Here is a 15,543-nt window from a genome sequence, read left to right on the forward strand (position 1 = left end):
TGTTGCACTTACTAGTCATCACTTATCTTTGATATTGTTGATAAACATGTTTGCTGCTTAAAGCTGAATCTGCTTGACAAAATACCAAACCAACCAATCAGTGTATTTTTCATAAACTTATTCACAGTGCTTACTCAGCATTGTATATCTATTTTCCACAGCTGCTGTCAGTTTGAATACATTTGTGAGCTATGCTGTTATGCAAAGGTCAAAGAAAGCATTGTCTGAACCTTCATTTCTTTCTCTTCCTATCTGGTTAGCTGTAAATGTTCAGAGCTATGGCATTGTATAGTTATTACTATGAGATACACATAAAAAGGTAAAAAAGGCAAACATCAGTAGATGTCAGTAGCAGGGGAGCCTATGTGAAAGTCCAGGGGAAACCTTTGTGAGTGGGGGCACAGTGGAATCTTGGCTGGGTGTAGATATTGGGATTAGTGGTGGACCTTGCATTAGTGTGGGTACTGTGACGACCTCAGTGGATGTCAGTAGTAGGACAGTCTTTCTGGGAATATTAGGGAAAGCTGTCTGCATGCGGCTACCATTGGACCCTGGCAAGGTAGGACTACTGCAGTTTCCTGATTAAATATAAAAATCCCAGAAGCTTGACTGGGTTGGTGAACTGGGGTTCCTAGCTGAGTGTGGACACTGGGAGATCCTAGCTGAGTGTGGACACTGGGAGATCCTAGCTGGGTGCAGATACTGAGAGATCCTAGCTGGGTGTGGATATTATTGAAAACTGTCAGGATTTATCATGGGATTTTGTACTGGTGAAGGAGATGAGCATTTATCTCATTCAGGAGGTTTTCCATTCTGTCCTTTAGAAAAGTCTGGGGTTTTGATAGCTGGTGTAGAGTGGAGGTCCCAACCCCTAACATGTCTATGGATCAGTGGTTACAAGGTGGCATTTAATACAACATTTGTTACTAGGGATAATAATAAAACTCATGGAAACAAAATGCATATATTACTAGAATAAAACAGATTACTATTAGATGATTTCATGAGCACTGATGGATGAGAAGTAATAAGCATAGTGAGTAATAGGCACAGTGAGTACTAGGTATAGTGAGTAATAGTCATAGTGTGTAATAGGCATAGTGAGTAATAGGCACTGTGAGTAATAGTCACAGTGAATAATAGGCATAGTAAGTAATAGGGATAGTGTGTAATAAGCATAGTAAGTAATAGGCATAGTGAGTAACAGGCACAGGGAGTAATAGGCACAGTGAGTACTAGGCATAGTGAGTAATAGGCATGGTGTGTAATAGGCATAGTGAGTAATAAGCATAGTGAGTAATAGGCATGGTGTGTAATAGGCATAGTGAGTAATAGGCACAGTGAGTATTAGGCACAGTGAGTAATAGGCACAGTGAGTAATAGGCATAGTGAGTAATAGGGATAGTGTGTAATAAGCATAGTAAGTAATAGGCATAGTGAGTAACAGGCACAGGGAGTAATAGGCACAGTGAGTAATAGGCACTGTGAGTAATAAGCATAATGAGTAATAGGCACTGTAAGTAATAGGCATAGTGAGTAACAGATGCAGTGAGTAATAGGCATAGTGAGTAATAGGCACAATGAGTAATAGTCACAATGAGTAATAGGCACAGTGAGTAATACCGTAACCAAAACTCTTTATTGTAATAAAAATATAACCAAGCTGCAGGTCGGATAAGTGCTTTCACTCAATGTATGAGCTTCATCAGATCATGATGACCAAATCCTGTGAAATTTCTTATATAAGCTCAAAATAATAAATTAATTAACTGATGAACTCAATTAATCAATCAGTACTAGAATTAAGACATAAAGTTATTGGTCAGCACATCCGATCCTGTGATGAACTGATAAAACACTACAAATGTAACACATATCAAAGACAACAAATATATGCATATATAAAAAAGATAATAAAAGTGAAAATAAAATCATAAAGTTAAAATATATATATAAAAAATGCTATAAAATATGTAACAAAACTAGGTATTCAAAATAATAAATGACAGTGAAATACAACTACATGTACTAAGAAACTATACATAACACGCAATGTAAGCATGTATATATATATATATATATATATATATATATATATATATATCTACTAGTCCATGTGTATTTATTAAATAATCCTATAAAGACTAATATATACATAGTATATCTAGAAGTTAGTATTCCTACGTTTTTTAAGTATTGGTTTAATTGAGGCCCTCTCATTTAAACCAACGCCTCTATCGGCTCTTAACCTGATAATCCACTCACTTTCCCTACTTTCAGTATGGCTCCTGATGTCACCTTTCCTGATACTAGGGGTAATGATCTCAAGTGCTCTAAACAAGAAATTATGTTCACTCCCACAGTGCATAACATAAAGCGTTATGTGTTGACCCCTTCCTTATATGGTAGACATGTTCACGAATCCTTTCCTTAAATCTACGGTTTGTTTTCCCAACATAGAAGGCCCTACAAATTTGACATACTGCCAAATAGACTATGTTTGCAGTATTACAATCAGCTTCTACCTGCGTGTTGAACACAGTACCTAAATCTGGATGTAAAAAATAGGTATTGGTGTCTATCAAACCACAGTAGTTACACTCCCCACATGGTTTAGTAGAGGTAGCATCAACTATAGATCCTTGTTTCCTAGGATAACAGAGCATCCTTCTCAAATTGAGTTTATTCCTGAAGAGAAATTGGGGACTTGTTCCTACCACCTTCTTAATATTATCATCTATGCAAAGGATAGGCCAATGTTTAGTCATTATATCTTTGATGGCCGGATAGTCAGTTGTATAGGGTATAGAAATCCTAACACCTGGTCCACAATCATATGAGCTTCTTTCATTATATGTCCTCTTGGGTCCAAAGTAGGGGGCTGTTTTATCTAGCCTAAGTTCTTTAATATTCATGAGGTTGTTATCAACTTCTCGAGTACTATAGCCATGATCAAGAAATCTTTGCTTCAGGTCAACGACCTCTGTGTTGAAGCCTGAATCAGTAGCGTTCAGCTTCGAAGTCCTCACTCCTTGCCCTTTGATGATATTTCTAAAAATATGTTGTGGATGCATGCTCGTTCGCATCAGCAGGGTATAATGGTGGCATTGTTTACGAAATACCCCTGTGTTAATCAGGCCACTTTCAAGTTTCTCTATAAACAAATCTAAAAACTCAATTCTAGTCTAGAATGATTCATAGTAAATTTCAGGAAGTCTGTTAGTTGATTAAGCATGTTGTGGAACGGAGTTAACCCTTCTATACTCCCTCTCCATAGGATGAAGACATCATCGACAAAACGTCGATAAAATGCTACATTTTATTCAAAATCACCTGTCTTAAATAATGCTTCATGTTCCCATTGCGCCAAAAACATGTTAGCATAACTATTGGCGCAAGGGGTCCCCATGGCAACTCCTCCTTGTTGTTGAAAAAATGTGTTTTGGAAGATGAAAATATTATTCTCCAAGATCAACTCTAAAAAATATGTCAACAAATCAATTTGTACTATAGAATAATCACTATGACTTAAAAGATATTCAGTAATATATGTGATCCCTAGCTCATTCTGTAGGACAGTGAACAAAGACTGTATGTCAAAAGTGGCAAATACCAAGCTCTCTGTTTCACCTATATCTCCTAGGCAATCATACAAATCCAAAAGAAATTGCTTGGAATCCCTGAGTACTGTCTGATTGTGATCTAAGATTGGACGTAGATGTTTTTCAACATACACAGACAAATGCTCAGTAATCCAACCCTGTCCAGCAACAACGGGTCTCATCGGGGGGTTACTGATGTCTTTGTGTATCTTGGGAAGTCCTTGAATTATGGGGACTAATGGTGTTTTAATCAACAGATAATCATATAACTCTTGGTTGATAATGTTACCTTTGAACATGTCCAATAGTGTATCTGACACATGCATAATAGTATCATGTACTACCCGTTCTTTGACTATCTTATAAAACTGATCAGTTAATAGAGTATGCATGGCACCATAATACTGGTCAGTGTCCATTAGAACTATCTGACCGCCTTTATCGGCCGGCCTTATAACTATAGATTGTAATGTTTGTAGTTGCCGAAGACTCTCTCTTTCTAATGGAGTCAAATTACCTTTTCTTCTGTGGGTAGTTGTATTTCTATGTTGGGAAAACGAACCGTAGATTTAAGGAAAGGATTCGTGAACATGTCTACCATATAAGGAAGGGGTCAACACATAACGCTTTAGCTAAGCATGTTATGCACTGTGGGAGTGAACATAATTTCTTGTTTAGAGCACTTGAGATCATTACCCCTAGTATCAGGAAAGGTGACATCAGGAGCCATACTGAAAGTAGGGAAAGTGAGTGGATCATCAGGTTAAGAGCCGATAGAGGCGTTGGTTTAAATGAGAGGGCCTCAATTAAACCAATACTTAAAAAACGTAGGAATACTAAGTTCTAGATATACTATGTATATATTAGTCCTTATAGGATTATTTAATAAATACACATGGACTAGTAGATATATATATACATATATATATATATATATATATATATATATATATATATATATATATATATATATATATACATGCTTACGTTGCATGTTATGTATAGTTTCTTAGTACATGTAGTTGTATTTCAATGTCATTTATTATTTTGAATACCTAGTTTTGTTACATATTTTATAGCATTTTCTATATATATATTTTAACTTTATGATTTTATTTTCACTTTTATTATCTTTTTTATATATGCATATATTTGTTGTCTTTGATATGTGTTACATTTGTAGTGTTTTATCAGTTCATCACAGGATCGGATGTGCTGACCAATAACTTTATGTCTTAATTCTAGTACTGATTGATTAATTGAGTTCATCAGTTAATTAATTTATTATTTTGAGCTTATATAAGAAATTTCACAGGATTTGGTCATCATGATCTGATGAAGCTCATACATTGAGTGAAAGTGCTTATCCGACCTGCAGCTTGGTTATATTTTTACTACAATAAAGAGTTTTGGTTACGGTGATACTCTGCTTCACTCTTGTCTGTGGATTTTTTGATATATTATACCTTTCGTGTGAGACCAGAGTGTTTATCCGGATTTTTGGCAGGATCTGTTGTTTTATTTTACAGTGAGTAATAGGCATAGTGTGTAATAGACACAGTGAGTAATAGGCACAGTGAGTAATAGGCATAGTGTGTAATAGGCATAGTGTGTAATGGGCATAGTGAGTAATAGGCACAGTGAGTAATAGGCATAGTGAGTAATAGGCATAGTGACTAATAGGCACAGTGAGTAATAGGCATAATGAGTAATAGGCACAGTGAGTAATAGGCAAAGTGGGTAATAGGCACAGTGAGTAATAGGCATAGTGAGTAATAGGCACAGTGAGTAATAGGCATAGTGAGTAATAGGCACAGTGAGTAATAGGCATAGTGAGTAATAGGCACAGTGAGTAATAGGCATAGGGAGTAATAGGCATAGTGCTTTGGGAGTAATATATATGGTTCCATTTCCTGTTGAGGATCAGGAGTGAGAAAGAACCTGTTTTCAGGAACATCAAGTCTTACTACTGCATGTTTTCATTCACAATAATGAAGTCTGAAAGCAATATATGGGTGAGTTTTCAGTAAATACACAGTGTGATATGAAATAGTTACAAATTAGGTCACTTGTTCACCTGTCATGTAGTGCATTAAAGAGAGACAACGGTTATGTTGAAATGTGTAGTAAGTTAGTTTCTTAGAAGCCACAGTGTGATCCTTGGCTCTAGATGATTGTCACTGTTGGGGTGTCACTCCCACCTCTGTGAAAAATAGGGAAAAGGGGTTGTGGAAGGATGGATGGATGGATGGATGTAAAAGAAGTCTTTTGAACTGCATGGGGGATTCCTTGGTCTTTCTAAGGCTTACTTTGCTTTCTTAATCCTACAAAAGGAAAGAGAAACCCTGGATACTATATTATTGCAGAAGATGATGGCATCATATCACTTTCTATCAATGGATGTTTACATTTCTGTACAGGAGGGGAAACACCTGTAGGACTACTATCAACATGTAAAAAAGCGACATCCCCATTGGCCTGAATTGTGCCCAAAATAGGGGGTGGGGTCTAGAATGTTCATGTGACTATTCAGCACTAACAGTCCTGTTTATATTCATACTGTGATAAATCCATGGGCTTTATAATTGTTAGTCTGACCATGGCTGGAATGAAGAAGTACTTCCTCACACGGAGAGTAGTTGATGACTGTTATGGCCTTCATGAATAGGTATTAGGTGCAGAATGGATGGAAGTAATCAAAGTGTGTGGGGCAGGTGTACAGAAGTTAGGCTGCTGGTACTTTTCATCTCTGAAATGGTACACAAGAAGTTTAAATTGCTACTTCACTAGTATGTCCAAGATGATAGGGAGATGAGACGTCAGGCAGGCCAAGAATGCCTTCTTTACTGCATGTAGAGTCATTGCTTCTGTTTTTCTATTACTTATCTATCTTTTTAATTCCTGATGTTTCTAATTAAAATATTTTTTTTATTACTGATCAGGACAAACACAAATTAAACAATTATTCAGACCAGTTGTTTTACATTAGGAAGGTTTGTGGCTTGCACTGTGGTGGCAGGACAGGTAGCTTACATCCTTCTAAGTTGGGAACTGCTGATTGAGGGCTCAGTGTCTGTTATTCTAAAAGTGTATTAGTTCTGGTTTAAGCACTTGGGCTTCAGGCCAGTTATTTTACATTAAGAAGGTTTATGGTCTGCACTCTTGTGGGAGGAGAGGCTGGACTCTGCCCTTCCGAGCTGGGAATTTCTGGTTAAAGGCATATAGTGCCTGCATATTTGAACTGTTTCTTACTCAAATTGGTACACCTTGTTTGCTGTAGCATAGACTACATCCAGGCCTGCTGAATCTAGCTTTATTTGTATGCTTGTTGTTTGTTTGCTTGTTATTTCCCTGAAATGCTAATTCCACCTAAAACGTGGCTTTTCAGTGCTTCTGTGGATCCCAAGTGATATCTGCATTGCTTACTGTACTTATTTCCTTGTTTCACTTGAAAGAAAGTTACTGTTTGTCGTTTTTTACATTTAAGTTACCTGTAACACATTGCATTTAAGTTACCTGCCACTTGCTCACTAAAGCAATTATATAAGTCAGCACTAAAAAATTAAAAGCACTACACCCTCACAAACTCCCCTTGAGTACCTTGTTCCCCATTGGCCCTTTTTTTCAATTATAAAGGAATTCCCAATACTATTCTAGCATGTCCAAAGGTCAGTTGCCAATCTCCTCTCTGGTCCAGCTGGTGAATCTGGGAATCTTGAGGCAATGTTACAACTGCCACATGTACACAGACAACCCTCTCCTCCTCCCAACAAATTCCAACACATGTGAGAGATGCAACCATATAGCCAAAATGGGGGCTAAGCTCTCTCAACTCAGTACTGGCATAACCAGTCAGGAGGAGAAGGAAACCACACTCACTACAATTCCAGTCTCACATAGACTTACCACGACAGCAAACCAAACACATAAACACACAAAAACATACTCGGAGGCTCTAAATAAAAATCTGCCTAAACAGCATAGACCTCCAAAGCAGACACCCAAGCAACCGCTACCCCAAAACAAAACACGTACAACACATAGCTCACAAAGCCAGTGTGCCGAACAGTCACAGCCCTTAAGGCTAAACAACACACCTGATACACTTGTAATAGGCGACTCTATCGTCAGGCACACTGACGTCCCGCTCACCAGGCTGAACAAGGAGAAGTTCACAGTGAGCTGCCTGTCGGGCGCTAGGATCCACCACATAACATAGGCACTCAGGTCACTCCAAGGCAAGTACAAATATGACTCAGTCATTCTCCATGCTGGTGTGAATGACCTGAGATGTACCTCGCTGGACTACATGAAAAGAGACATAGAGGAGCTCTCTGAGCAGGTAGCCCAGGCCAGTATGACCCTGACCTTGAGTAGCATCTTACCCTCACCAATAATGAAGCCACAATATGAAGACAAGATGATCAATTTCAACAACTGGCTTAAGTGTTTGTGTCATTCAAAGGGGATCCAATGCCTGTCAGCCTGGGATGACATGCTCGACAAGCCACGATGCTTCGCTAGGGACGGCTTGCACCTGTCACCCCTGGGCATTTGGATATTGGCAAAGGCTCTTGCTACCCCCATAGTGCCTTTTTTAGGCAAGGCTCAAAAGATGAACCCACCTCCATAGGTATCACAAGGGATAGGAAACTAAGAGTAATGCTACTCAACGCCAGAAGTCTAAACCTCAAAATGCACGCACTCGAAACTCTCCTTAGCATGGAGAACATCGATATCTGTGCAGTAACAGAAACCTGGTTCAAGGCTCCCGAGAGCACCCCAGCACTACCAGGTTATACCTCATACCATGCTTTTCGGCCCCAAAACTTGGACAGAACCAAAAAAGGAGGGGGAGTATCAATATTTGTCAAAGATACCCACACCTCCAGGTTGGTGGCACAGCATGAAGCATCAGAGACTATCCATGTGCAACTAGCAGTGGGTAAAACTGCATTCCAGTTTATAGCCTGCTACAGACCACCCACCCAAACCCAGGAACCCCACTCGGCCTTCCTGAGAATACTGGAAAATATGAAGGTCTCTCCAAACACCATTATATTGGGCAACTTCAACTACCCAAACATAGACTGGGAGCATTACTCTAGCTCCAACACCCTAGCCCAAAGGTTCCTAGAATTTATAAACTCAAATGCTATGGAACAACTTGTTACCACTCCCACAAGAGGGGAAAACATACTGGACCTGATCATCACCAACATGGGGACACTATGCTCCAGACCAAAAGTGTATCCCTCACTAGTAAGATCAGACCATAAACTAATCTCACTGGATATTCACATCCCGACCCCACCCCCTGCCCAGAAAACCACAGTGAAAAACTTCTCTAAAGCAAATTTCACACTCCTCAAAACTGAGGTGGAATCCTTCAAAGCCCCCGGGCCTGTGGAAAATATGGCCCAGACCGCAGAATCCTTTATAAACGCATTCTATGAACACCTTCAGGAATGCATGGATCATGCAATCCCAAATAAAACCAAGACCCAATCCTCCAAAGGCAGATGTCCTGTCTGGTGGACCCCAGCCATAAACAAACTATACAATAGAAGGAGGAAGCTACTACGTGATAGAGCAAAATCTCAAAAAGGGAAGGCATCTCTGATCAGTATTAGCAAAAACTACGGGCACTCATAAAATCGTCTAAGGCCAGCTTCGAGAGAAAAATTGCACAGGACACTAAGGATAATCAAAAGGCTTTCTTTAGTTATGTTAGGAACCTGGGTGGGAATTCCAAGATATGCTCAGAATTAGTCCAAAATGACAAAAAATACACCAAACCCATAGACATTGCCAACATCCTAGCTGACAGGTTCAGTGCAAACTTCTCCCCCCCCCACCAAAAGGGCAAATATCTATCCCAGCAGAGTGCTGCCCCCCTGACATCTCAGATGCTCAGGTAAGAGCCGCCCTCTCCAAAGCAAAAAACACAGCATCAATGGGACCAGACGGTGTCCTGGGCTGCATCCTACATGGACTCCAAGAAGAGCTAAACCCAAATATAAAACTACTGTTCAATCTCAGCCTTACTACAGGATATGTACCCAAAGAGTGGCATACAGCAACAGTGGTCCCTCTCCACAAAGGTGGTGCCTCAACGGATCCTGGAAACTATTGCCCCATAAGCCTGACTAGCTTGGTCTGCAAAGCTATGGAAAGGATCATCATGGACCTCATAAATAAAGATACTGGGGACCTACAGACACTGGATCCTACCCAGTTTGGCTTTGTTAAGGGCAGATCCTGCCTCTTAAATTTGGTTGATTTCTTTGAAACAGTTACCAAGGCCATTGATGAGGGGAAGATGGTCCACACAGCCTACCTGGACCTCGCAAAAGCCTTTGATACAATACCCCACTCGGGCATTATAGATAAGCTCACCAGCTTAAATATAAACCCCTAATGTCATGAGATGGGTTGCAAACTGGCTCAAGGACAGAACCCACATGGTTAGAATTGCTGGAGCCATGTCAGACTCCAAACCAGTTACAAGTGGCGTCCCACAAGGCTCAGTCCTGGGACCTCTCTTGTTCGGTATATATTTCTCGGAGGTACAGGCCAACACGAATGGACTGTGGCTGACCAAGTTCACAGATGACTGCAAACTGGGCGCCATAATCGACTCTCCAGCTGACACAAGCATCCTCCAAAAGGGCCTCATAGAAACAGACAACTGGTGCCAGAGCCATGGCCTCAAGCTAAACACCAAAAAGTGTATAGTCATCCCCTTTGGCAAAAACAAAGTGCCCACAAATTACCACATAGGTGGTAATCCATTAAGTACAGAAGAAGTAATTAGGGACCTGGTGACCCAAGTTGATAGCAATCTCTCATTTGACAACCACGTGGCCAAAGTGGTTAGAAAAACATTTTATATAGCCCACCTAATCATGAAGGGATTCACATCTAGATCAGGGGAGGTCATTGTGCCTCTTTACTCATCCCTCATCAGGCCCATAATTGAGTACAATGCCCCTTTTGGGATGTACCTTACCAGACACCTGCAGCAACTGGAAAGACCCCAAAAGTACCTCACCAAGAGGATCAAAGGGCTCAAACAGATGCCATATGCTGCCTGGTTAAAGAAACTCCAGCTCTACTCAGTAGCATACCGCCTGCTCAGAGGCGATCCGTGCCTGACGTATAAAGCCATGTGCAACCTGGAATTAATGGACATGCTGCACCTCAGAAAATCCAAATCCCATCGAGCTATGCGCTCGAGAGACTTGAACCTCAGCACTGAAATAAATAGGACATGCTGGAGGGACAGATTCATAACCAGAAGCTCCCTTCACTCTGGAATAAAATCCCAGTCCAGGTTAGGCAGAGTCCCACATTGACTCTCTTCAAGAGGAATCTTGATGAGTGGATGGGAGATCATAGGTTTACCCCGGCTATCACTTCTGTGTCACTGTTAGACAGAGGCACAGTATACTAACCTCAAAAAAGGGCATAGCAAAATTAATTTAAAATGGGTGGCAAAAGCCAAACACACTCTGGCTAGGCTTATAAATGCCCTAGGGCAGATAGCCTAGTATGAACCTATGAACCTATTAAGCAATAATAATGCTGCAATCTGAAAAGACTAGGAATTGCACATAGGCTGTGCCTTCTTTCCTCTCAATGTCTTTATTAAACCACTGTATCTGCATATAAAACTCAGCAAATATTTTGTTTTTTGAAAACATTAAACTAAGGAGCAAAGTTACTTGCTAGAGAATTTTCCAGCAGGTTAGGTTTGGTCAAAGTAATAAATAAGCCTGAGAAAATTCATTCCAGATCAGTCTTTTATTCTGTGTAGTTAGGCAGATGAGTAACCGGACAAGAAGGATACCTTTGCTTTACCATGGAAGCTAATGTGACACCGGTAACTAGAACTGTGCAAAAGAAAAGGTTCCGTGGTGATACTTCTAATCTGAGATGTGACTGGCTCCCATGGCCCTTACAGGAAACAAGAGGATTTTAGCTTTACTGTTTGATTGTTACCTGCTCTATACATAAGCAATTAGGTTGCCAGCATGTTGGTTATTAATGCCCTTACGAGAGCATGGTATCTTGGCTTAATATTTTAATATTATTTATTTATTCATTTATTTGTATTTGTTTAACGGGATGGTCCACTGGGTTGAAGTGAGCCCATTTTCAGTGGAGCCCCAGGGAGAAAGGAGCAAAGCTCCACATTAACAAGCACTAAAAAAGAAGAGTCAACATTTGGATGCACAAATTGAGAGTAACAGTTGAATACATAAAGGCAGAAGCTCAAAATTAAAAAAACTGCATTCATTATGGTACAATATAAGAGATACAGTTGAGATTGAGTTGAGTTGAGTTGAGTCAGGAGTGTCAGAGAATTATGTAAGGGTGGTACAGGATATGTACGAGGGTAGTGTGACATTGGTGAGGACGGCGGTGGGAGTGACAGATACGTTTAAGGTGGAGGTGGGATTACATCAAGGATCAGCTCTGAGCCCTTACTTTGCAGTGGTGATGGACAGGTTGACAGATGAGATCAGACAGGAGTCACCATAGACTATGATGTTTGCAGATGACATTGTGATCTGTAGTGAGAGTAGTGACCAGGTTGAGGATACCTTGGAGAGGTAGAGATATGCTCTAAAGAGGAGAGGAATGAAGGTCAGCAGGACTAAGACAGAATATATGTGTGTGAATGAGAGGAAGGATAGAGGAATGGTGAGGATGCAGGGAGTAGAGGTGGTGAAGGTGGATGAGTTTAAAGACTTGGGATCAACAGTTCACAGTAATGGTGAGTGTGGAAGAGAGGTGAAGAAGAGATTACAGGCAGGGTGGAGTTGGAGGAGAAGAGTGTCAGGAGTGATTTGTGACAGACGAGTACCACTAAGAGTGAAAAGGAAGGTCTACAAAATGGGTTGGAGACAGTGGCATTGACAAAAATGCAGGAGTTAGAGCTGGATGTGGCAGAGTTGAAGATGTTAAGATTTGCACTGGGTGTGACGAGGATGGACAGGATTAGGAATAAGTATATTAGAGGGTCAGCCCAGGTTAGAAGGTTTGGAGACAAAGCCAGAGAGGCAAGATTACGTTGGTTTGGACATGTGCTGAGGAGGGATGCAGAGTATATTGGGAAAAAGATGCTAAGGATGAAGCTGCCAGGTAACAGGAAAAGAGGAAGGCCTAAGATAAGGTTTATGGATGTGGTGAGAGAGGACAAGCAGGTGGTTGGTGTGACAGAGCAAGATGCAGAGGACAGGAAGAAATGGAAACAGATGATCCGCTGTGGTGACCCCTAATGGGAGCAGCTGAAAGAAGAAGAGAAGAATAAGAGATACAGTTGACTACAAAGGTCAGAGGTCATGGTTAGCTATACTAAGGTAAACATGTCAATAACTTAACTTCAGGAATGTAGTAAGCATACTAACAGCTTGTGAAGATACGTTCTGTGTGAACATGACTAGAGATGTATCTCAAGATACAGCATAGGATTACAGATTAGGGAAATTATATTGCATAAGGAAACCTGGATTATTTTTGTTTATGACACTTCACCTTAATAAGCTTAATAATGAATTGCTAATGGAATAGATATTGTAAAGATGTACTGTAGTATCTTAGGTGGTCAGAATCTGACCTTAATGACTTGTTCCTTTCTTGCCTATGAGTTTTAAAGTTGAGCTGGAATTGACTGTTTTAGCATCTCAGTAGGTGGTAAACTGGGTCATTACTTTTGTTGTTTTAAGTCAGCAATTAAAGCTAAATCTTAAAAGGAAAAGCATCTACAGTGTTATCTGATATTTTACCCAGATATATACTGGATATACCAACAATGACAGGCTTCAAAATATAAAACAACAATGGGCTAAGAACATTTTAACCTAAGCAATCCTCATTAGAAGGGAAAAATGTAGTCTCCTTCAAATGTTAGCCCATATGTGCCATTTATTCCATATATCTGCGTTAAGTTATAATCGACTATTATCTTAACACTATTTAGGCTACAAATAATGAAGGGAGTGTTTAGTCCATTTAAATGAGGAAAGAATCCTTTCCTTCCACAGAGAACTAACTGTAACATTAACTATTAAAGATTTGGTCTCTTACAAATTATGTTTGAGGACTGACCACACTAAAAATTCCTGATGTACCTTTAAGAGTTATGGAATGTCAGTGTCCGTCTTCGTGGTGAGTACTATATGGTCATCTGGAAAAGTAAGGCTTTTGTTTGTCTATCAAAGCGTTCCCAGGTGCTTAAACCCTGAGCCCACCGTGCAGCCTATGTGAAGGTTTAACAGCTATTAGAAGAAGAGATTTCCAGTATGACCATGCTTTGAAAAACAACAGATTCTATAAGGCAATGGAAAGAAAAACATGATTAATATAGAATAGTGCAAGGAGTTAAGACAAGAAAATCTGTAAGAGTAGTACAAATACTAAACATCTACAAAAGTAAAGTGAAAAAGCAGCTAAACGTCTACAAAAGTAATATGAGAAAAGTGGCCTTTAAACAGGAAACTTGTGAGAGAAACTTCAACAATCAAGTGAGATGTGCAATGATATGTTATGAACTAAGGGGTTAAAGAAAACCCCGCAGACAATTTAAAAGAGACGAGTATTGGAGAGTTACATCAAGTGTTAAACAAGCTTTCAAACAGTATACAGTCAATTGTGGAACAGATGGAAACACTGAATGCAAGGGCAAATACACGGGGGGGGGGGGATTAGAGTGTATAGAAATAAAGTGACTAATTTAAAAAGACAAAAGCCACATAGAAAAAATATTAAGATCACAGGGATACCAGAGAGGTCTGAAAGATAAAACTGGCAAAAAAGTAGTGAATGTGCAGATGAAAGCGATCAAAATACAATATGTGCACAGAACCTCATGACACCCAGAACTGGAAGGGTCTAAGAAGGGAAGACTAATCATGGTTAGAGTTGAGAAATATGGACTGAAAGATAAGATTTTGAAAGGACTATGGAAAAAAATGTTTTTACTGGCTGGGACTTTTCATATGACTCACAAAGAAGGAAAAGTGCTTTTGCTCAGCTTTAAATTAGTGTAGAGTCAGAGGGATCCACTTTAGAATACTATAAGTCATGAAATTCAGGACTTTTCTGCAATGACCCACAAGGTCTTTCATGAACCTGACGAACATTGTGGCCATTCTGCACAGGTCTGATGTGGGGAGAGAAGCATTGTTAACAAGGGCAAGAACGTAATGAAAAGAGGTCAGTCAAAAACTGTAGTAAGGGGCAAGAGAGGGGCTATTTCTCAGTCTTCAAGAGGCAGCAGAGACTAAGAGAAAGACTAGACATTATTTATTTATTAATTATCATTTCTTTTCCAGGAAAGTTTGACGGGCTAACAGGATACTCATTTTCAGCAGAGGTCCAGGTAGAAAAGCACCATGTCACATCACAAAAATGCATTCTACAAATATTACACATCACAAAATTATTGCAAAAGACATTTTAAATTCCAAACTCTTGTAGACATATTACACTGAATGTAATCTATATAAATAAAAATGTAAATGTTCGTTTGTTCAAAATCTTTAATCTCCAAAAGTTCTTCAACGATTGCTTTGAAATTTTCACAGTGTTGCATTCGAATATGCGCGTGTTTTTATATACCTACTATTATATAGATGTCACACGTTGCATTCGAATATGCACGTGTTTTTATATACCTACTATGGATTCTATATATTTGTATACAAATATGCAATTTTATATGTTTTTGTTATAACTTTCTTACTTCTTTTTCAGTGCAATCGATCTGCTTTAGTTCATCCAAATAATGCCTCGCAGAAGATCAAACTTAGGTCATCGTACTTGCGGAGCGGAAGCAGTGCGACGAGTAATTGCAAATCAAACTGAGGAAGAACGGGCATCAGCGAACGAGCGAAACAGACAAAGAATGGCTCAAATACATGTCGAGGAACCA

The 15,543-nt window shown here is 39.6% G+C and overlaps 1 protein-coding gene across 1 annotated transcript in view; it reads left to right on the forward strand.

Moving 5' to 3' along the window:
- Positions 1–15,543, forward strand: part of LOC122810818 (complement C3-like) — a 1,708,896-nt gene that overhangs the window by 63,178 nt on the left and 1,630,175 nt on the right. The window lies entirely within an intron of this gene.

The sequence above is a fragment of the Protopterus annectens genome, chromosome 9.part0, assembly GCF_019279795.1.
Source record: "Protopterus annectens isolate FY-2018-M chromosome 9.part0, PAN1.0, whole genome shotgun sequence".
Classification (NCBI taxonomy): Eukaryota; Metazoa; Chordata; order Ceratodontiformes; family Protopteridae; genus Protopterus; species Protopterus annectens.